The 23,872-nt window shown below is 51.0% G+C and overlaps 1 long non-coding RNA gene across 1 annotated transcript; it reads left to right on the top strand.

The window, feature by feature from the left end:
- The first annotated feature begins 785 nt into the window (after nucleotides 1–785).
- LOC143818190 (uncharacterized) lies at nucleotides 786–23,033 on the top strand. Its single transcript, XR_013224372.1, has 3 exons — nucleotides 786–2,761; nucleotides 2,916–3,077; nucleotides 22,052–23,033. It is a non-coding gene; the product is annotated as an uncharacterized LOC143818190 (long non-coding RNA).
- Nucleotides 23,034–23,872: the final 839 nt, after the last annotated feature.

Below are 23,872 nucleotides of genomic sequence, written 5' to 3'. Positions count from 1 at the left end.
CTAACACAGGCCACGTAGTATACAGCAGCCATGTAGTTTATAACACTGCCCACGTAGTATATAGCAGCCATGTAGTATATAGTACTGCCGACGTAGTATATAGCAGCCATGTAGTATATAGTACTGCCCACGTAGTATATAGCAGCCATGTAGTATATAGTACTGCCCACGTAGTACATAGCAGCCATGTAGTATATAGTACTGCCCACGTAGTATATAGCAGCCATGTAGCATATAGTACTGCCCACGTAGTACATAGCAGCCATGTAGTATATAGTACTGTCCACATAGTATATAGCAGCCATGTAGTATATAACGCAGCCCACGCAGTATTTAGCAGTGTGGGCACCATATCCCTGTTAAAAAAAAAGAATTAAAATAAAAAATAGTAACATACTCACCCCCTGGGATCCAAGGCGCTCTGGCGATGGGTGCGCGGCTGCCGCCATCTTCCATTCCCAGGATGCTTTGCAAAATTACCCAGATGACTTAGCGGTCTCGCCAGACCGCTAGGTCTTCTGGGTAATTTCGCAATGCATCGCCGGGAACGGAAGATGGCGGCCGGCGCGAGCTACGGAGGGTGAGTATAGCAGGCTTTTTTTATTATTATTTTTAACATTACATTTTTTACTATTGATGCCGCATAGGCAGCGTCAATAGTAAAAAGTTGGGGACACACAGGGTTAATAGCAGCGCTAACAGAGTGCGTTACCCGCGGCATAACGCGGTCCGTTACCGCCGGCATTAACCCTGTGTTAGCGGTGACTGGAGGGGAGTATGCGGGCGCCGGGCACTGACTGCGGGGAGTAAGGAGCGGCCATTTTCTTCTGGACTGTGCCCGTCGCTGATTGGTCGTGGCTGTTTTGCCACGACCAATCAGCGACTTGGATTTCCATGACAGACAGAGGCCGCGACCAATGAATATCCATGACAGACAGAAGGACAGACAGACGGAAGTGACCCTTAGGCTACGTTCACATTTGCGCCTTTGGGCGCAGCGTCGTCGACGCATATCGACGCATGCGTCATGAGCCCCTATGTTTAACATTGGGGGCGCATGGACATGCGTTGTTATGTGTTTTCATGCATTTTACGACGCATGCATCGTTTGGGCGCGGCCGACGCTACATGTTGCAGTTTTCCAGCGTCATAATTTTTTCAAAAAACGCATGCGTCGCACTTGCGTCATTAATGAGCCAAAAAACCCATTCAAGTCAATTGAAAACGCAGAGGGCGCAAGTGCTTGCATCGCAGAGCGTTGTGCGACGCATGCGTCCTTTAATAAAAAAACAAGAGAAGTGTCTTTTATATATAAAAAAAGAGTTTTGCTTTGTTTTTCAATTGCCTGCAGGATAGGACACAAGACAAGCTCTCTGATCTGCTTTCAAGAGATGTAAGTATATAATTTCTCTGCGCATTTTTTGTGTGTTTTATTTTTTAATTTTTTTATTGCAATTTGTGGAGGTTTAATTTAATGTTTGTTCTGTACTTTAATCCGGCTATGCCACTGTGGTTGTTTAATTGAAATTGGTGTTTTTTTGGTTGTGATGTATTTCTGGCGTTATATGATGGCGTTTTCTTGTCTCCGGCCTTGTTGTTTTTATTGTTAAGTATGGTGGTTTATCCTGGATTGACTTTTCTTTTCCCTTGTTTTTGGGTTCGTTTTTTTTTTTAGAATTTATGGTGGTTTACTTAATTTATTTTGGGTTGTTCTGTAATTTCATGCGGTTGTTCCACTGTGGTCTTTTTTTAATAGGATTTTTTTTTTTTGTGGTTCTGATGTATTTCTGGCGTTATATGTAACCGTATGGCGTTTTCTTGGCTACGGCCTTGTTGTTTTTTATTGTAAAGTATGGCAGTTTATACTGTATTGCCTTTTCTTGGCCCTTTTTTTTTTTTTAATTATTTATTTTTTAAAAAAAGGTATATGTCTCTTTTTTTGTTTTGTACATAGGGGGCTGTTTATTAATTGATTTTTTTTCTTTTCTTTATTCTGCTTTTGCTATACTCTGGCATTGTGTCATCTCTGCCATTGATTTTTATTTCAATGTATGGCGGTGTGGTTTGCTCAGCGCTTGTTCAGTTGACATTGTCCTATGAGTGCACTGTCCGTTGTGGTCGTAATGTTATGTATGTTATTTTTGCTATTTTCTTCTATGTGGCTGTGTATTGTGCATTCTGTTAATGTAATAATTTTTTCAACTTTTCCTTGCAGAATTATCTTGGTAAACCATTATGGCCACAGAGTAAAGCCACACGTCGCAGGGGAGTACAGTGAGTACATTATCTACTGTTGCTTACTATTCGGTGTCATTTGTACACGTGTCACTATTTTTTTTAATAAAATTTAACAGGCTTCTTCAAGTGAGGAGGAAGCAACACAGCAGGAGCAGCGACCTCGGAGCCAAGCTGTGGTGGCAAGACGGCGAGTAAGTATTTTTTAAAACTAAATTCGGAATGTTTTTTATTTTTATTTCAGTATTTTTTTCTGGGGGTGGTGGGTGGTGGTGGTGGTTAGCAATTTTTATTTAGCTTGCGAACATTAATGTTTTCCTATTATTCTAGGTTTCACAACGGGACCAAGAGGAGGGGATCGACATAGATCTCCTCGTCACCTGTATCCAGGAGCGAGGCCTGTTGTGGGACAGCCATGACCCCCGGCACGCGGACCAGGTGGTGTTGAGGCGGATGTGGAATGAGGTGGCCAAATCGCTGTGGGATGGCTTGGACAGCGCTTCAGCTACAGACAAAGCAAACTTTGGTAAGTATTACTGAAACGCCGCTCTGACCCATCAGGCCAGGATTTCACAACCGTGTGTTATGTGATCAACTCCTGCAAGTTTGTTGCATCGCACACGGTTGTGTTATCATTGGAAAATGTACACTCTCTAACCTTTTTTTGTTTGCTTTCACAGTCAAAAAATTGAAGACAAGATGGCATTCATGAAGGACCGTTTCAATCGGGGCCTGCGGAAGGAGGAGGAACAGGCTCGAAGTGGTGCTGCTGCGGCAAGGTCAACAACCTATAAGTACACCAGGCTGCTCAACTTCCTGAGACTGATCCTTGCCCACCGAGCGTAAGTATTAAAGTATTGGTGTACCTATTCCAACGCATCGGGTATTGTACAATATGCATGTCCACGTAGTATATTGGCCAGCCACGTAGTATATTGCCCAGCCACGTAGTATATTGCCAAGCCAACTAGTATATTGCCCAGTGACGTAGTATACAGCACAGAGTCATTTACTTTATTGCCAAGCCACATATTATTTTTCCCAGTGACGTAGTCTACAGCACAGAGCCACATAGTATATTGCCCGGCCGCGTACAATATTTCCTAGTGGCATAGTATATTGCCCATCCAGGTTTGTCACAGTTTAAAAAAAAAAAAAAAAATTCCGCGGGAGACCTTGTAGTCCACGGCAGGTTCCGTTCCCAGGGTTGGTCTGATCGCAGGACCTGTGATGACGTCTCGGTCACATGACCGTGACATCATGGCAGGTCCTTCTGCCACCGTAAAAGATGGCGGCCGTCGCAAACGCCTACGGAGGGCGAGTATAGCAGGGTATTTTTTTTTAATCAAATTTGTTACATTACATTTTTTAATATTGATGCGGCATAGGCAGCGTCAATAGTAAAAAGTTGGTGACACCAAGGTTTAGCGGTGGCAACGGATTGCGTTACCCGTGGCATAACGCGGTGCGTTACCGCCGGCCTTTAACCCTGTGTTTTGCGATGACAGAGGGGAGTATGCGGACGACAGGCATTGACTGCGGGGAGTAAGGAGCGGCCATTTTATTCTGGACTGTGCCCGTCGCTGATTGGTCGCGTCAGCCATGACATGCAGCTGGCAAGAACAATCAGCGAATTAATAACCGTGAGTAGTGTTGAGCGATACCTTCCGATATCGGAAAGTATCGGTATCGGAAAGTATCGGCCGATACCGGCAAAGTATCGGATCTCGCCGATTCCGATACCCGATACCAATGCAAGTCAATGGGACGAAAATATCGGAATTAAAATAAACCCTTTCTTTCCTTGTAGGTTCATTCTACATGAAGGAAAACAACTAAGAATAATGTAGGATGTATTGGGGGAGGTGGCGGAGACATTAAAGGCATAGAGGTTTAGCCCAATCAAATAGAACAGCAGGAATTTTAATTTTTTTTTTAAGACGTTCGGAGTTACAAAGATATTGACTATGTTAAGATTTTTTTTATTTTGTCAGATATTGATGTTTCACTACTTCCACGCCCTTCACCCTCTTTTCTACTTCTCCCACACTTTCTTCTTCATCATCATCAGCATCTTTGACATCAAGTTCTTCTTCACCTTATTCATCTTCTTCTTCATCTTCTACCTATAATTTTTTTTGGTTACATTGTTCATATTCTTTTTATTTAACTCTTATTCTTCTTCATATTCAAGTTCTTCATCATATTCTTATTTGTGACAGGCATTCCCGTAGTTGTTATCTATAAAAGTTTGAAGATTACACCTTCCGTTCTGCCTGTCACAAAAGAGTTACATTTGTCCGCGTTCAGTTTGGCCTGCAGCATCAGGCTTTATCCAGGGGCACCACGAGGAGGAACGGACTCACCCCCATACACTGCTTAGTCTTCTTCTGCTTATAATTTAGATAATATCTTTTGCTCTGATAGTTAGTGTTATGCTTAATGTTCTTCTGCTCTTTGTTCTGCAGCCTCTTGTTCTTCTGCTTCTCGGTCTCCCATGTCGTCGTCGTCTCCAGTGTCGTCGTCTCCGGGGTCGTCATCATCGGGGTGGTCTTCAGGGTCATCGTCTCCAGGGTCGTTGTCATCTCAGTGGTTGTCGTCTCTGGTGTCGTCGTCATCTTAGGGGTGGTCTTCCGGGTCATCGTCTTTAAGGTCTTGAACTTGGAAATGTAGCAGAAGGTACAAGAAGGCTGAGAAAATGCCGAGAAACAGCTGATGGAACTGGAACTCGGATGGCTACCCGAAGGTCCAAGAGCCAATGGAACTACCGAGGACCAGCTGACATTACTGGAACCCGGTTACTAAGCAGGAGGTACCCGTGCCTGAAAGCACTACCAAGGACCACCTGACGTTGGTGGAACTCGGATACCCAGAGGGAGGCACCTAAGCCAAAGGCTCTGCCCGGAACCAGCTGACGGTACTGGAACCAGGATGGGGAGCAGAAGGTACAAGAGCAAAAGACACTGCCGAGAACCAGCTGACGGTACTGGAACCCGGATGGGTAGCCGAAGGTCCAAGAGCCAATGGAACTACCGAGGACCAGCTGACGTTACTGGAACCCGGTTACTAAGCAGGAGGTACCCGTGCCTGAAAGCACTACCAAGGACCACCTGACGTTGGTGGAACTCGGATACCCAGAGGGAGGCACCTAAGCCAAAGGCTCTGCCCGGAACCAGCTGATGGTACTGGAACCAGGATGGGGAGCAGAAGGTACAAGAGTAAAAGACACTGCCGAGAACCAGCTGACGGTACTGGAACCCGGATGGGTAGCCGAAGGTCCAAGAGCCAATGGAACTACCGAGGACCAGCTGACGTTACTGGAACCCGGTTACTAAGCAGGAGGTACCCGTGCCTGAAAGCACTACCAAGGACCACCTGACGTTGGTGGAACTCGGATACCCAGAGGGAGGCACCTAAGCCAAAGGCTCTGCCCGGAACCAGCTGACGGTACTGGAACCAGGATGGGGACCTATTCAAGCTTGTCTTCTTACAGCCCCAACTAGTGGGGTTGGAGCAAAGGGTCAGCAGGGGGAGCAGAGTGTAGGCCGAAGCCTGCACTGGAGGCATTTGGAGGTCTGTTGTGTCTGCGTGGCATTTGCAGGACACGTTGCCAGCTACACAGCAGGGGAACATCTGGCGGTGCTGAACCCCACTGACACATTGGCGGGTGTTTTGCTCTGTGCAGCTAGCACTTCCGGGCACCAACTGGCGGTGTTAGAGCACAGGGTCAGCAGGAGGAGAGGGAGCAGAGTGTAGGCCGAAGCCTGCACTGGCGGCAGCTTTGTGTCTGTGTGGCTTTTGCAGGACACGTTGCCAGCTACACAGCAGGGGAACAGCTGGCGGTGCTGAACCCCACTGACAGAGTGGCGAGGTGTTTGGCTCTGTGCAGCCAGCACTTCCGGGCCCCAACTGGCATTGTTAGAGCCCAGGGTCAGCAGGAGGAGTAGAGGGAGCAGAGTGTAGGCCGAAGCCTGCACTGGCGGCAGCTTTGTGTCTGCGTGGCTTTTGCAGGACACGTTGCCAGCTACACAGCAGGGGAACAGCTGGCGGTGCTGAACCCCACTGACAGAGTGGCGGGTGTTTTGCTCTGTGCAGCCAGCACTTCCGGGCACCAACTGGCAGTGTTAGAGCCCAGGGACAGCAGGAGGAGAGGGAGCAGAGTGTAGGCCGAAGCCTAATTGAACCAATTTTAAAGGTAACCTTTAACCCCCCCTCAGGTGTTACAAACTAGAAGAGCCACGCCTTATGCAGCAGTAATGCTGCCCAAGTCAAAGGTTGCTCTTTTAATTTTGTTCCTTGCACACTGTCACGATATGGTATGAAATATCATAAGTTAGTTTCTTGCTATCCTGCGGGGGCTAAACCCCCCCTCTCTCTGGTTCTCTTTGCTTCCCTGTGAGTTTCTGAATCTAAGGCAGTAGGGGGTTTTATGGCCATGCCATAAATTCCAGGCTCTGAAGGAATTTACTCGCCCCTCCCAACTGCTCTAGCTGGAACTGTTAGAGAAGATTCCGGAATCATGCAAGTCTTTTGTTCCATTTTTGTAAGATATTAGGCAGACGATGTAAGATAGGAAAATGGTAGATATATCTTCTTATTCTCCATCGGTGGATCCACGCATCACTCTAAACACGGGCGTCTAACTCCATCGGGTGAAGAAGTAGGGATTGCTCTGTAAATAATAGGATATATTTGATCTCATAAGAATGCTCACGTTAATCCGAGATGAATGCTGGTTTTGTTAGGACTATGACATGCTCGGTAGCGGAATTACAAGTTTTAGAAAATTTAGCTTACACCTAGTCAGATGGAAAAGGTAGGAGGATTTGGAAAAGCCAGCCCTTTCTGTGAGGTCACAGGCTGTAGGTTTTAAGTGCAGGCCGGCGTCCAAGAGGGTCTGTTGTGAGTTTTTACCTGAAGCGACCTGACTGCGAGTGCAAATGCACTGGGATAGATGGAAACTTCACTAGCCTGGTTGCCTGCAATGCTTTGAACAACTGTAAGTGTTATTTCTCATGTTATTTCCTGTTTTTTTATAATTACCTTGTACATATTTGCAATTGTCTCATTTGTATCATCTTTGTAAAATATTTTTATAAAGCACTGCCTACTCCTTGCGGGGTATATTATTTCATGCCAGTTCTTTCTCCCTGCTCTAAAAACGTACCCTGTCTCTTGAAGGGAAATTACGCTACTGTTTTGGGTTAGCTTCGGACCCGTTTAATCGAAGCTGGTGGCAGCGATACTGTGCAGGCTTTTGGGGGGTCACTGTAGCGACTGCGGCTTGATAATTATCGTTCCTGCCTGAGCGGGAGTAGTTCAGCGCGTCGCTGCAGCGTGCCCAATAGCCAGTACATAGCAGGCAGCCTTTCTGGCGACTAATTACCCTAGGTGCAGTACCTAATCTGACCTGACGGTAAGGGGGGCGCCAGAGAGCTGCAAGGTTTAAGTGGAACTGTAATCGGGATATAAACAAATCCCTGCAGTTCATAGTGTATTGAAGAGCAGTGGGATACCTAAAATAAGCCCCTGCTGTAAACTAAGAGGTCAATAACCTTGTGTGTGTTTTTTTATCACATTGTGGCAGTGGAGGGATAACCAAGATAAGCCCCTCTGCACATGTGATAGCCGTCTGTTGGTCTAAAGTCACCCCAATCCGGGACCTAAGGGTGGCAGTGGTCAGGAATCCCTGTGGATTTCGTGACAAACTGCTGGTCGCGGCTAAGGGATCTTGACAGTCACGGTGTGAATCGTGACACACACGCTGAATGTAACACGTACCACATTTAGGCCCTTATACAGTCAAAAATGTCTTGGAGGAGGGAGTTCCCTTCTTAATGAGACGCAGCACAGCTGGCAAAAATACCACCTTGGTGCTTGGCGCGGCCTCCTGAGCATCGCATTTTGCTGTACAGGAGTCTGCGCTGTTGCGTTATCCCTTGGCCATGCGCTGCCCGTCTTCTGACATCATTTCATGTCGGCTGGTGCGGTTCGCGATGCCCATGAATCCCAGCCCAGCAGTGTCTTTACATTGTTTCACACTGCGGGGCTGGGATTCATGGCCTTGCGCAGTACATATGTTCGCCTCTCGCTCGGGGCCTTACACGTGCTTCAGACTGTGCGGTGTCAGCTGATCCCTTATCGCATGCCACGGCCATGAAGCCGCACAGTCTGAAGAAGGCGGAAGGAGATGAGTGCCAGGCGAACATATGCACTGCTCATGCCCGTCAATCACACCCTCGCAGTCAAAATAAATAAGACACCGAGGGGCGTTGTGTCGGGCAGGGCGGCCGCAGAGGCGCAGCCAGCCAAACAATGATGTGAGAAGACGGGCAGCGCTACCAAGGGGGGTGCAGCGTGTCATTACAAAGGAAAGTCACACCTGAGGGACGTTTTAATGGTCTCAAGGGACACATTTTAGACGTGTTCAGTTCCACGTGTGCAAGGAGAATAAGTTTATGAGCCACCTTGCACAAATGCAGCATGACTGCTGTACAAGGTGGCTGTAATACATACAAACGCCTGGGGGGGGACAGGTTCCCTTCAATTTCAGTTCTTGTGTCTGCGTGGCTTTTGCAGGACACGTTGCCGGCTACACAGCAGGGGAACAGCTGGCGGTGCTGAACCCCACTGACACATTGGCGGGTGTTTTGCTCTGTGCAGCTAGCACTTCCAGGCGCCAACTGGCGGTGTTAGAGCCCAGGGCCAGCAGGAGGAGAGGGAGCAGAGTGTAGGCCGAAGCCTAATTGAACCAATTTTAAAGGTAACCTTTAACCCCCCCTCAGGTGTTACAAACTAGAAGAGCCACACCTTATGCAGCAGTAGTGCTGCACAAGTCAAAGGTTGCTCTTTTAATTTTGTTCCTTGCACAAGCTGAATGAAACACGTACAACATTTTGGCCCTTATACAGTCAATCTGTCTTGGAGGCGGGAGTTCCCTTCGTAATGAGACGCAGCACAGCTGGCAAAAATACCAACTTGGTGCTTGGCGCGGCCTCCTGAGCATCGCATTTTGATGTACAGGAGTCTGCGCTGTTGCGTTATCCCTTGGCCATGCGCTGTCCGTCTTCTGACATCATTTGATGTCGGCCGGTGCGGTTCGCGATGCCCATGAATCCCAGCCCCGCAGTGTCTTTACATTGTTAAAACACTGCGGGGCTGGGATTCATGGCCTTGCGCAGTACATATGTTCGCCTCTCTCACTCGGGTCCTTACACCTGCTTCAGACTGTGCGGCGTCAGCTGATCCCTTATCGCATGCCACGGCCATGAAGCCGTACAGTCTGAAGAAGGCGGAAGGAGATGAGTAACAACAGGCGAAGATATGAACTGCTCATGCCCGTCAATCACACCCTCGCAGTCAAAATAAATAAGACACTGAGGGGTGTTGTGTCGGGCAGGGCGGCCGCAGAGGCGCAGCCAGCCAAACAATGATGTGAGAAGACGGGCAGCGCTACCAAGGGGGTTGCAGCGTGTCATTACAAAGGAAAGTCACACCTCAGGGACGGTTTAATGGTCTCAGGGGACACATTTTAGACATGTTGCATTCGGCGTGTGCAAGGAGAGTAACTTAATGAGCCACCTTGTACAAATGCAGCATTACTGCTGTACAAGGTGGCTGTTATACATACAAACGCCTGGGGGGGGACAGGTTCCCTTAAATTTCAGTTCTTGTGTCTGCGTGGCTGTTGCAGGACACGATGCCGGCTACACAGCAGGGGAACAGCTGGCGGTGCTGAACCCCACTGACACATTGGCGAGGTGTTTGGCTCTGTGCAGCCAGCACTTCCGGGCCCCAACTGGCGTTGTTAGAGCCCAGGGTCACCAGGAGGAGTAGAGGGAGCAGAGTGTAGGCCGAAGCCTGCACTGGCGGCAGCTTTGTGTCTGCGTGGCTTTTGCAGGACACGTTGCCGGCTACACAGCAGGGGAACAGCTGGCGGTGCTGAACCCCACTGACACATTGGCGAGGTGTTTGGCTCTGTGCAGCCAGCACTTCCGGGCCCCAACTGGCGTTGTTAGAGCCCAGGGTCAGCGGGAGGAGCAGAGTGTAGGCCGAAGCCTAATTGAACCAATTTTAAAGGTAACCTTTAACCCCCCCCTCAGGGGTTACAAACTAGAAGAGCCACACCTTGGCCAGCAGTAATGCTGCACAAGTCAAAGGTTGCTCTTTTAAATTTTGTTCCTTGCACACGCTGAAAGAAACATGTATAACATTTAGCCCCTTATACAGTCAAACTGTCTTAGAGGCGGGAGTTTCCTTCTTAATGAGACGCAGCCCAGCTGTCAAAAATCCCACCTTGGTGCTGGGCACAGCCTCCTGAGCATCGTTATTTGCTGTACAGGAGTCTGCGCTGTCGTGTTATCCCTTGGCCTTGCGCTGTTAGCGCTGCCCGTCTTCTGACATCATTTAATGTCGGCCGGTGCGGTTCGCGATGCCCATGAATCTCAGCCCCGAAGTGTCTTCTCATTTATTCACACTGCGGGGCTGGGATTCATGGCCTGGCGCAGTACATATGTTTGCCTCTCGCTCGGGTCCTTACACCTGCTTCAGACTGTGCGGCCTCAGCTGATCCCTTATCGCATGCCACGGCCATGAAGCCATACAGTCTGAAGAAGGCGGAAAGAGATGAGTGACAACAGGCGAAGATATGCACTGCTCATGCCTGTCAATCACACCCTCGCAGTCAAAATAAATAAGACACCGAGGGGCGTTGTGTCGGGCAGGGCGGCAGCAGAGGCACAGCCAGCCAACCAAGGATGCCAGAAGCCGGGCAGCGCTACCAAGGGGGTTGCAGCGTGTCATTACAAAGGAAAGTTACACCTCAGGGACGGTTTAATGGTCTCAGAGGACACATTTTAGACGTGTTTCGTTTGGCGTGTGCAAGGAGAGTAACTTAATGAGCCACCTTGTACAAATGCAGCATTACTGCTGTACAAGGTGGCTGTTATACATACAAACGCCTGGGGGGGGAGGACAGGTTCCCTTAAATTTCAGTTCTTGTGTATGCGTGGCTGTTGCAGGACACGATGCCGGCTACACAGCAGGGGAACAGCTGGCGGTGCTGAACCCCACTGACACATTGGCGAGGTGTTTGGCTCTGTGCAGCCAGCACTTCCGGGCACCAACTGGCGTTGTTAGAGCCCAGGGTCACCAGGAGGAGTAGAGGGAGCAGAGTGTAGGCCGAAGCCTGCACTGGCGGCAGCTTTGTGTCTGCGTGGCTTTTGCAGGACACGTTGCCGGCTACACAGCAGGGGAACAGCTGGCGTTGCTGAACCCCACTGACACATTGGCTGGTGTTTTTCTCTGTGCAGCTAGCACTTCCGGGCGCCAACTGGCGGTGTTAGAGCCCAGGGTCAGCAGGAGGAGCAGAGTGTAGGCCGAAGCCTGCACTGGAGCAAGTTGAAAGGGAACCTTTAACCCCCCCCCCCAAGGCGTTTGTAGCTGAAAGAGCCATCTTGTACAGCACTAATGCTGGAAAAGGTAAACTTAGCTCATTTAATTATGGTCCTTGCAAACGCTGTACTTGACACTTATGAAATGTGTCCCCTCACACCGTTAAACCGTCCGGTAGGTGGAACTTTCATTTGTCATGTGACGCAGCAGAGCCGTCATTCTTACCCCCTTGGCGCCGTGCGCCGCCTCCTCAGCATTGTTTGAATCTGTCCCGGAGCCTGCGCTGTTATGTTATCCCTTGGCCATGCACACATTTTGCGCTGCCCGTCTCCTGACATCATTTGGTGTCAGGCTGGCTGCGCCTGTGCGGCCGCGCTGGAGGAGATCCCGCCTCGCTGTGTCATCTAATGTAATCACTCTGCGGACCTGTGATCCATGGGCATGAGCAGTGCATATCCTCGCCTCTCACTCCCCTCCCTACGGCTTCTTTAGACTGTGCGGCGTCACGGCCGTGGCATGCTATTAGGGATCAGCTGACATTGCACAGTCTGAAGAAGGCGTAGGGAGATGAGTGAGAGGCGGAGGTTGATATGCACTGCGCATGTCCATGGATCACAGGCCTGCAGTGGGATTAAATCAGAAGACACTACGAGGCGGGATCTCGTCCAGCGCGGCCGCACAGGCGCAGCCAGCCTGACACCAAATAATGTCAGAAGACGGGCAGCGCTAAGTGTGCATGTCCAAGGGCTAACATAACAGCGCAGGCTCCGGGACAGATTCAAACAATGCTGTGGAGGAGGCGCACGGCGCCAAGGGGGTAAGAATGACGGCTGTGCTGCGTCACATGACAAATGGTAGTTCCACCTACCGGACGGTTTAACGGTGTGAGGGGACACATTTCATAAGTGTTAGGTTCAGCATGTGCAAGGAGCACCACGAAAAGAGGCACTTTTTCCTTTTGCATCATTACTGCTGCACAAGGTGGCTCTTTCAGTAAGAAACGCCTGGGGGGGGACAGGTTCCCTTAAATTTAAGTTGTTGTGCCTGCGTGGCGGTTGCATGACACGTTGCCGTATGCACAGCAGGGGAGCAGCAGGCATTACTGAACCCCACTAACACATTGGCGAGGTGTTTGGCTCTGTGCGTACAGCACTTCCGGACAACAACTAGCGGTGTTGGAGCCCAGGGACAGCAGGAGGAGCAGATAGGAGGTATTGCAGCACATACAGCAGGGGAGCAGCTGACGTTACTGAACCCCAATAACAGAGGAGCGACTGTTGACTGTGCGGACAGCACTTCCAGGCAACAACTAGCGGTGTTGGAGCCCAGGGACAGCAGGAGGAGCAGATAGGAGGTATTGCAGCACACACAGCAGGGGAGCAGCTGACGTTACTGAACCCCAATAACAGAGGAGCGACTGTTGACTGTGCGGACAGCACTTCCAGGCAACAACTAGTGGTGTTGGAGCCCAGGGACAGCAGGAGGAGGAGGTGGAGGAGATAGGAGGGATTGCCACACACACAGCTGGGGAACAGCTGACGTTACTGAACCCCAATAACAGAGGAGCGACTGTTGACTGTGCGGACAGCACTTCCAGGCAACAACTAGCGGTGTTGGAGCCCAGGGACAGCAGGAGGTGGAGGAGATAGGAGGGATTGCCACACACACAGCTGGGGAACAGCTGACGTTACTGAACCCCAATAACAGAGGAGCGACTGTTGACTGTGCGGACAGCACTTCCAGGCAACAACTAGCGGTGTTGGAGCCCAGGGACAGCAGGAGGAGCAGATAGGAGGTATTGCAGCACACACAGCAGGGGAGCAGCTGACGTTACTGAACCCCAATAACAGAGGAGCGACTGTTGACTGTGTGGACAGCACTTCCAGGCAACAACTAGCGGTGTTGGAGCCCAGGGACAGCAGGAGGAGGAGGTGGAGGAGATAGGAGGGATTGCCACACACACAGCTGGGGAACAGCTGACGTTACTGAACCCCAATAACAGAGGAGCGACTGTTGACTGTGCGGACAGCACTTCCAGGCAACAAATAGCGGTGTTGGAGCCCAGGGACAGCAGGAGGAGCAGATAGGAGGTATTGCAGCACACACAGCAGGGGAGCAGCTGACGTTACTGAACCCCAATAACAGAGGAGCGACTGTTGACTGTGCGGACAGCACTTCCAGGCAACAACTAGCGGTGTTGGAGCCCAGGGACAGCAGGAGGAGGAGGTGGAGGAGATAGGAGGGATTGCCACACACACAGCTGGGGAACAGCTGACGTTACTGAACCCCAATAACAGAGGAGCGACTGTTGACTGTGCGGACAGCACTTCCAGGCAACAACTAGCGGTGTTGGAGCCCAGGGACAGCAGGAGGAGGAGGTGGAGGAGATAGGAGGGATTGCCACACACACAGCTGGGGAACAGCTGACGTTACTGAACCCCAATAACAGAGGAGCGACTGTTGACTGTGCGGACAGCACTTCCAGGCAACAACTAGCGGTGTTGGAGCCCAGGGACAGCAGGAGGAGCAGATAGGAGGTATTGCAGCACACACAGCAGGGGAGCAGCTGACGTTACTGAACCCCAATAACAGAGGAGCGACTGTTGACTGTGCGGACAGCACTTCCAGGCAACAACTAGCGGTGTTGGAGCCCAGGGACAGCAGGAGGAGCAGATAGGAGGTATTGCAGCACACACAGCAGGGGAGCAGCTGACGTTACTGAACCCCAATAACAGAGGAGCGACTGTTGACTGTGCGGACAGCACTTCCAGGCAACAACTAGCGGTGTTGGAGCCCAGGGACAGCAGGAGGAGGAGGTGGAGGAGATAGGAGGGATTGCCACACACACAGCTGGGGAACAGCTGACGTTACTGAACCCCAATAACAGAGGAGCGACTGTTGACTGTGCGGACAGCACTTCCAGGCAACAACTAGCGGTGTTGGAGCCCAGGGACAGCAGGAGGTGGAGGAGATAGGAGGGATTGCCACACACACAGCTGGGGAACAGCTGACGTTACTGAACCCCAATAACAGAGGAGCGACTGTTGACTGTGCGGACAGCACTTCCAGGCAACAACTAGCGGTGTTGGAGCCCAGGGACAGCAGGAGGAGCAGATAGGAGGTATTGCAGCACACACAGCAGGGGAGCAGCTGACGTTACTGAACCCCAATAACAGAGGAGCGACTGTTGACTGTGTGGACAGCACTTCCAGGCAACAACTAGCGGTGTTGGAGCCCAGGGACAGCAGGAGGAGGAGGTGGAGGAGATAGGAGGGATTGCCACACACACAGCTGGGGAACAGCTGACGTTACTGAACCCCAATAACAGAGGAGCGACTGTTGACTGTGCGGACAGCACTTCCAGGCAACAAATAGCGGTGTTGGAGCCCAGGGACAGCAGGAGGAGCAGATAGGAGGTATTGCAGCACACACAGCAGGGGAGCAGCTGACGTTACTGAACCCCAATAACAGAGGAGCGACTGTTGACTGTGCGGACAGCACTTCCAGGCAACAACTAGCGGTGTTGGAGCCCAGGGACAGCAGGAGGAGGAGGTGGAGGAGATAGGAGGGATTGCCACACACACAGCTGGGGAACAGCTGACGTTACTGAACCCCAATAACAGAGGAGCGACTGTTGACTGTGCGGACAGCACTTCCAGGCAACAACTAGCGGTGTTGGAGCCCAGGGACAGCAGGAGGAGGAGGTGGAGGAGATAGGAGGGATTGCCACACACACAGCTGGGGAACAGCTGACGTTACTGAACCCCAATAACAGAGGAGCGACTGTTGACTGTGCGGACAGCACTTCCAGGCAACAACTAGCGGTGTTGGAGCCCAGGGACAGCAGGAGGAGCAGATAGGAGGTATTGCAGCACACACAGCAGGGGAGCAGCTGACGTTACTGAACCCCAATAACAGAGGAGCGACTGTTGACTGTGCGGACAGCACTTCCAGGCAACAACTAGCGGTGTTGGAGCCCAGGGACAGCAGGAGGAGCAGATAGGAGGTATTGCAGCACACACAGCAGGGGAGCAGCTGACGTTACTGAACCCCAATAACACGGCAGCAAGTGTTGACTGTGCGGACAGCACTTCCAGGCAACAACTAGCGGTGTTGGAGCCCAGGGACAGCAGGAGGAGCAGAGGAACACAGTGTAGGCCGAAGCCTGATTGGAGAAAGTCGAAAGGGAACCTTTAACCCCCCCAAGGCGTTTGTAGCTGAAAGAGCCAGCTTGTGCAGCACAAAGGATGCAAAAGGAAAAGGTGGCTCTTTTCATTATGCTCCTTGCAAACACAGAACTAAACACTTATAAAATGTGTCCCCTGATACCGTGAGACCGTCCCGGAGGTGGGACTTTCCTTCGTAATATGACGCAGCACAGCCGTCATTCCTACCCCCTTGGCGCCGTGCCCCGGCTCCTCAGCGTTGTTTGATTCCGTCCCGGAGCCTGCACTGTTATGTTATCCCTTGGCCAGGCACACTTAGCGCTGCCCATCTTCTGACATCATTTGGTGTCAGTCTGGCTGCGCCTGTGCGGCCGCGCTGGCCGAGAGCCCGCCTCGCAGTGTCGTCTAATGTAATCCCACCACGGGCCTGGGATCCGTGGCCATGCGCAGTGCATATCCTCGCCTCTCACTCCCCTCCCTCCGGCTTCTTCAGACTGTGCGGTGTCACGGCCGTGGCATGCTATTAGGGATCAGCTGATGGCGCAGTCTGAAGAAGGCGAAGGGAGATGAGTGAGAGGCGGAGGTGAAGATATGCACTGCGCATGCCCATGGATCCCAGGCCCGCAGTGTGATTAAATCAGAAGACACTGCGAGGCGGGATCTCGGCCAGCGAGGACGCACGGGCGCAGTCAGCCTGACACCAAATGATGTCAGAAGAGGGGCAGCGCTAAGTGTGCCTGGCCAAGGGATAACATAACAGCGCAGGCTTCGGGACAGAATCAAACAACGCTGAGAAGCCGGCGCACGGCGCCAAGGGGGTAAGAATGACGGCTGTGCTGCGTCACATTACGAAGGAAAGTCCCACCTCCGGGACGGTTTTACGGTATCAGTGGACACATTTTATAAGTGTTAAGTTCTGCGTGTGCAAGGATCTAAACAAAAATAGCTACCTTTGCCTTGTGCAGCATTACTGCTGCACAAGGTGGCTCTTTCAGTAACAAACGCCTGGGGGGGGGGGACAGGTTCCCTTACATTTCAGTTGTTGTGTCAGCGTGGTGGTCGCAGGACACATTGCCGGCTACACAGCTGGGGATCAGCTGACGTTACTGACACCCAATAACACTGGGTCGTATGTTTTGACTGTGCAGACGGCACTTCTGAGCCTCAACTGGCGGTGTTGGAGCCCAGGAATTAAAGTTCAGGTGGTAGAAAGATGAACACAACAGGAGACCTGGATACTGTAGACAGTCACCTAATTATTTAATCAGGAAGAGGAGTGGCAAATTCCTGCGAGATCCAGGCCTGGTTCATTTTCAGGAAAGTAAGCCGGTCAACGTTATCGGAGGATAGTCGCATGCGACGGTCAGTTAGTACACCACCTGCAGCACTAAAGACGCGTTCCGATAATACACTAGCCGCAGGGCAAGCCAGCACCTCCAATGCATACTGGCTTAGCTCTGGCCATGTATCCAGCTTTGAGACCCAAAACTTGAAAGGTGAAGAGCCGTCTGGGAGTACAGCAAGAGGGCAAGACATGTAGTCTGTCACCATCTGACGGAACCGTTGCCTCCTGCTGACTGGAGCCATCTGTGATGGTGTAGACTTTTGTGGCGGGCACACAAAACTGTGCCACAGTTGGGCCATACTGGTCTTGCCTTGGGCAGAGGCACTGCTTCTGCTCCCTCTTTGTGCAGAGCCTCCTCCACTGCCTGGACGCACTGAGCTGCTTTGTAATGCACTAGCAGCACTTCTCTCAGTTGGACTGGAGAAGATGATGGAATTCACCAGTGTGTCTTAGTACTCCCGCATTTTTCGCTCCCGGTTCAACGGTGTGAGGAGGCTTTCTACGTTGTTCCGGTAGCGAGGATCGAGGAGGGTGAACACCCAATAATCATACATGTTGAGAATGTGGGCGATGCGGCGGTCGTTTCTCAGGCACTGCAGCATGTAATCCACCATGTGCTGCAGACTGCCAACTGGCCAAGAAACGCTGTCCCCTGCTTGAGGCGTGATCTCTGCCCGCTCGTCATCACCCCACCCTCGCTGTACACACTGACTACTGGACAATTGTGTAACTCCCTCCTCTGGACGTATGTCTTCCTCCTCCATTGACTCCTCCTCATCCTCCTCACAAAGTGTCCCCTGCCTACGCGTTTGTGAGGAACAATGTGGCGCTGACTGTCCAGAAGATGATGGAAATGGTGAATCCTCATCCTCCACCTCTTCCACAACATCATCCCTTAGCGCTTGCAGTGATTTTTCAAGCAGGCAGATAAGGGGGACAGTCATGCTGACTAGTGCATCATCTGCACTCGCCATCCGCGTGGAATAATCGAAGGGACGCAAAACCTGGCAGACGTCCTTCATAGTGGCCCACTCTGTGGTTGTGAAGTCTGAACGTCGCGGAGTGCGACTTCTTTGCGCCTGATGCAGCTGGAACTCCATTAGTGCTTGCTGCTGCTCACACAACCGCTCCAACATATGTAACGTGGAATTCCACCTGGTAGGTAGGTCACATATGATGCGATGTTCCGGAAGGCGGAATCGGCGCTGCAGAGCCGCAATGCGCGATTTTGCCGTGCTGGAACGCCGCAAGTGAGCACACTCTAGGCGGACCTTGTGCAGCAGTGCATCAAGATCCGGATAGTCCCTCAAAAAACTCTGCACGACCAAATTGAGCACATGTGCCAGACTTGGGATGTGAGTGAGGTTGCCGAGGCCCAGAGCTGCCACCAGATTTCGGCCATTATCACACACTACCATGCCTGGCTGGAGATTCGCTGGCACAAACCACACATCGCTCTCCTGCTTGATGGCATTCCAGAGCTCCTGCGCTGTGTGGCTTCGATTCCCCAAAGAAATTAATTTCAAGACGGCCTGTTGACGTTTGGCCACGGCTGTGCTCATGTCGGTCGTAACAGGTAAACGTTCACGGGTCCATGTGGAGGTGGACTGTGACGGATCCTGCAGCGATGATTCTGAGGAACTTGTGTAAGAGGAGGAGTCAATGCGTACAGACTGGATTCCTGCAATCCTTGGAGTGGGCAGGACACATCCTGCGCCACTCGCACGATCTGTACCCGGCTCAACAACATTAACCCAATGGGCAGTGAGGGAAAGGTATCGCCCCTGTCCATGTTGACTGGTCCACGCATCGGTGGTGAGGTGGACCTTGCTACTGACGGCGTTCAGTATCGCGTGTTTTATGTGTCCCTAGACATGCTTGTGCAGGGCAGGGACGGCTTGCCTGCTGAAATAAAAGCGGCTGGGCACATTGTACTGTGGGACTGCCAATGACATCAAGTCACGGAAGCTGTCAGTCTCCACCAGCCTGAATGACAGCATTTCCAGTGACAGAAGTTTGGCAATGCCTGCAGTCAGAGCCTGTGCTCGTGGGTGGTTTGCCGAGAAAGGCCGCCTTTTCTCCCATGCCTGTACTACCGATGGCTGTAGACTGGCCTGGGAGTGTGAGGATAACTGGGAACGTGGTGCTGCGGGTGGAATTACAGTGGGTCTCTGGACAACAGTGCCAGAGGTTCTTCCACGGCGATCCTGGGAGGAAGCCGAACCAGCTGCGTGTGAGCTGGAGGAAGAGGCAACACGAGCTGAAGAGGTGGTAGCTGCCGCTGTTGGTTGGCCTAGCTCTTCAGTGTGTTTTTGTAACTCCGCCGCGTGCCTGTTCCGCACGTTTCCACATGTTGGAGGTATTGAGGTTGCTGACATTTCTCCCTCTTTTGACTTTGTCATGACACACCTTGCATTTGACATAGCAAATGTCATCTGCAACTGTGTCAAAAAAGGACCAGGCACTGCAAGTCTTGGGAGCGCCCTTTTTGGCTTTTGGAAGAGACATGCTCCTAACGAGTGCCAAAGTGGAGGCTACAGGATCCGCAGTCTTCCCCCTCCCTCTCCCTCTTTGGCCCGTTCGGGGAATCTCTTCCTCAGAGCTGCTCCCACCACCTTCCTGTCCCTCACGCCAAGATGGGTCAAGGACCTCATCATCTACACTACCCTCTGCCACCAACTGCTCCTCCTGGGTAGTCTCAGCAGCAGAGCACGCACCAGAAAGTGGCACCTGAGTGTCATCAGCGGATTCGTCCTGCGATGTGGTGACCGGAGGCACTGGCCCACCCGCCTCTTCAGACTCAGAGAGAAAAAGCTGTTGGGCATCACTGCACACTGCCTCTTCTTCCATTTCTCCAATGCTGCTTGGCTGGCCCCCTGTTTCCAAGCCAAGAGATTCAGAGAACAGAAGTAGAGACAGCTCCTGTCCTGGGCTCTCTGTCTGCCTGGGCAATGTGGCAGGTGGCGAAGAGACAGATGGGTGCTCTCCAGTGCTCTGTGTCTGAGAGGATGTGGCACTAATTGAAGTCGATGCGTTAGCTGACATCCATCCGACAACGGCTTCAATTTGGTCTTCACGCAGCAGCGGTGTACGGCGCTCTCCGACAAAGCTGCGCATGAAGGACTGTTCCCTGCTGAAACTGGGTGATGATGAGTCACCGGTGCCCGCAGCAGGCACAGAATCCCCATGTCCTCTCCCTGCTCCGCGCCCACGCCCATGTGCCTTACTCCCTGCCTTCTTCATCTTGGTTGACTGATAAAGATAAGCAGAAAAGTACTAACGGCATAGTGTGCTTATTCCTGAACAGCTCCTAACAGGTATAAGAAACACTAATTTTCTAAAGTGTGGACTAGACTTTAATATGAGCTAATGTGGCCTACACAACTGTAAAGTGGTGTGTTTGGTGAACTTTATTACTTATTTATTTTTTTGGGGCTGAACTGACAACAGGGAGAGCTGCAGTCACACGGAGCCCGTGCAGACAGCCGTAAACGGCACTGCAAGGCCCCAAAAACCTCCTCTGCGTTATCCTATGTAGTGTTTTTCCACTATTTAGCTGGATACGAGTGGAAAGACACCAATAGGAATTTTTTGAAAAAATGTGCAGCAGCCTGCACTACTTAAAAAATAGGAAAATGGATTTTACGGTATGACGCAGTGACGCACCCTGAGCTGGATACAACCGGCTATGGCTGCACACAGACTACAGGGCGAGCTACAGTCACACGGAGACCGTGCAGACAGCCGTAAACGGCGCTGCAAGGCCCCAAAAACCATCCTCTACGTTATCCTATGTAGTGTTTTTCCACAATTTAGCTGGATACGGGTGGAAAGACACTAATAGGAATTTTTTGAAAAAATGTGCAGCAGCCTGCACTACTTAAAAAAAAGGAAAATGGATTTTACGGTATGACGCAGTGATGCACCCTGAGCTGGATACAACCGGCTATGGCTGCACACAGACTACAGGGCGAGCTGCAGTCACACGGAGATCGTGCAGACAGCCGTAAACGTTGCTGCAAGGCCCAAAAACACTCCTCTACGTTATCCTATCTAGTGTTTTTCCACAATTTAGCTGGATACGGGTGGAAAGTCACTAATAGGAATTATTAGAAAAAATGTGCAGCAGCTTGCACTACTTGGAAAAAAAAAAAATAGAAAATAGAACAGTATGAGGCAGTGAACCACCCTCCCTGAACTGAATACAACCAGCTATGGCCTATGGCTGCACACAGACTAGAGAGTGGGCTGCACACACACACACACACACACACACACACACACACACACACACAGACCTTGCAGATCACTGTGAAAACAGCGCTGCAAGGCAAAAGCAAGGTGATTAGTAGGTGAACACAGCGGTTGCTAAATTAGCCTTGGAAAAGAACAATGAAGCAAATCGCTATCTCAACTGGCCCTCAGTCAGCACACAGCGTCCTGTCACTAACTGAATTCATAGCAGAGTGAGCGCAAAATGGCGCCAGCGACTTTTAAACTGCAGCATGACATCATTTCAGCAGCCAATCACAGCCTTGCCAGTAGTTACATGCCCACCATGCTGAACAGGATGTGCCCACACTCAGAATCATTCCTCATTGGCTGAATTCGTGCAGTTTGAATCCTGGGAACTTCCGATTCCGGTATCCGATATGCGGCAAGTATCGGATCTCGGTATCGGAATTCCGATACCGCAAGTATCGGCCGATACCCGATACTTGCGATATCGGAATGCTCAACACTAACCGTGAGTGAAGGACAGACAGACTGACAGACGGAAGTGACCCTTACAATTATATGTTAAATTATTTTATAGTGTTGTGTGATGTAATGTTAACTATATATTACACAGGAGGTGGCGAATGTGAAATGTAATTTTGTGTATACTAATGTTTTCCTTATCTTTTCACAGAACACACAGCAGCACCCTCAAACCTGTTCGGCCATCTGGAGCGGTCCTTCATGAATCGCCATCGGACCCGTCACAGCCATCCCACAGCAAGAGCAGGCATGCACCACATTCTGGAGAACCGGCAGCTGGTCCATCTGGTGTTCCCCGGGCCGAGGCCTCAGGCGCTCCTTCTTTCGGGTATTCCCGCCAGCGTCCGCGGGCCTCGGACAGGCCGCTAATGCCCGAATATTTTCATTTGGGCACGGTTTTCCAAAATTGTTTCAAGGTGCTGGGAGATAGGATGGACACTGCTCTGTCCAATATCGACCGGCGCCTTGAATCAATGGAATCTGAGCTCATGAGGCCGGCAAAACATTTTTTTAGTGCCATTGCTAAGGGCATGGTGGAACACCTTACACCGGAACTCCAGATTTCGGTGATGCAGGCCTGCAACAACGCCTATGTGAGTGCTCTGCAGCAGGCTAGGATCATGCAGTCAGCGACTACAATGCCAGTAGTACCAACGCTGGCAAGCATGACTCCTAGTCCCGCTGCACAGCAACTCTACAGAGGTCTGGGTGTTGAGGGACACCGCCACCAACACCATCGCACCCGGCCGCCGAGTCCTGCTCCTGCCAGGCCCTAAAGCTCAAAAAGATGGCAATCAGAGGAACACCAAGAGGGAGAGAGGAAAAAGAAAAAAACACGGACAGCTGCGGCGGCTCAGGCTGCTCCAATACCCACACCTAGCTCTCGGTCGGGGTCAAGCCGGAGCAGGAGTAGCCAGAGCCAGTCATCAAGCACCCGTACCCGTAGACTGCTGGTGCCTCCTCCCTCCCCTCCAGAGGTGGCAATATCCCCACCGTCGGCCACAGGGTGGTCTGAAATACCTTCCAGCATTCTGGACTACGGTTCCTCCTCCTCCTCTACCCACTCCCAAACCGGTAGTTATCATTCACCCTTGATTGCCGACGTCCATTCCCCTTAATAATCTTTCCCCCTTTTTTTTGTGTCCCAAAATAAAAATGTTATGTTGAAAACTCTATTTATTTCTATTGTTCAAAATTAGTTGCCGGCAACTCACACCGTGCGCCGTGTGCACAAATCTTTTGATTTTTACACCTCATATCTGCAATGTCAGACACTATTTTATCAATTGTTTAATCGGCATTTTTTTCGTGTCTCTCATTGTACTATGAGATGTTACAAACACAAAGAGGATTAAAAAATCTTATAATTTTTAAACATACAATAAGGTAATGGGTCACGTGAGGTGGTAGCAATGGTCACGTGGCCAAGTGTCGCCACTATTTGACTCAGGATGTATTTCAGCATCCTGAGTTCAATAGTTTTAACTCACTAGAGTTGAGCGAACATGATCGGCTCCCTCCTTGCCAAGCTATAACACTTACCGACTACTTGCATATGGAACCCGGCTTCCTGGAGTGCAGATGATGATCTGCATTTTTCCGCCACCGCAGCCGCATGTTCCGAGGCTGTGTGACAGGCACAACAGATGCACAACCCAAGCCTATTTGTTGGCCTCGCCATGCATGTGTAGTGCCTGTCACACAGCCGCGGCACATGCAGCTGCGGCAGCTGAAAACTGCTGATCAGCCAGCGCGCTCCATGAAGCCGGGATCCATATGCAACTAGTCGGCAAGCTTTATAGCTTGACAAGGAGGGAGACGATCATGTTCACTCAACTATAGAACACACGGCCATGTGAACATAAGTGGGGTGGTTTGGCAGAGTGTATTTGGGAGCTGGTGATCACCTGAGTACATTTTTTGTGGTACACACTTAGACCAGTTGGTAGGAAAATGGACATTGGAATAGTTT

This window comes from Ranitomeya variabilis, chromosome 3, assembly GCF_051348905.1.
Source record: "Ranitomeya variabilis isolate aRanVar5 chromosome 3, aRanVar5.hap1, whole genome shotgun sequence".
In the NCBI taxonomy this organism is placed as follows: Eukaryota; Metazoa; Chordata; class Amphibia; order Anura; family Dendrobatidae; genus Ranitomeya; species Ranitomeya variabilis.
The sequence above is the reverse complement of the archived record's forward strand: the minus strand, read 5'-3'. Positions and strand labels throughout refer to the sequence as shown.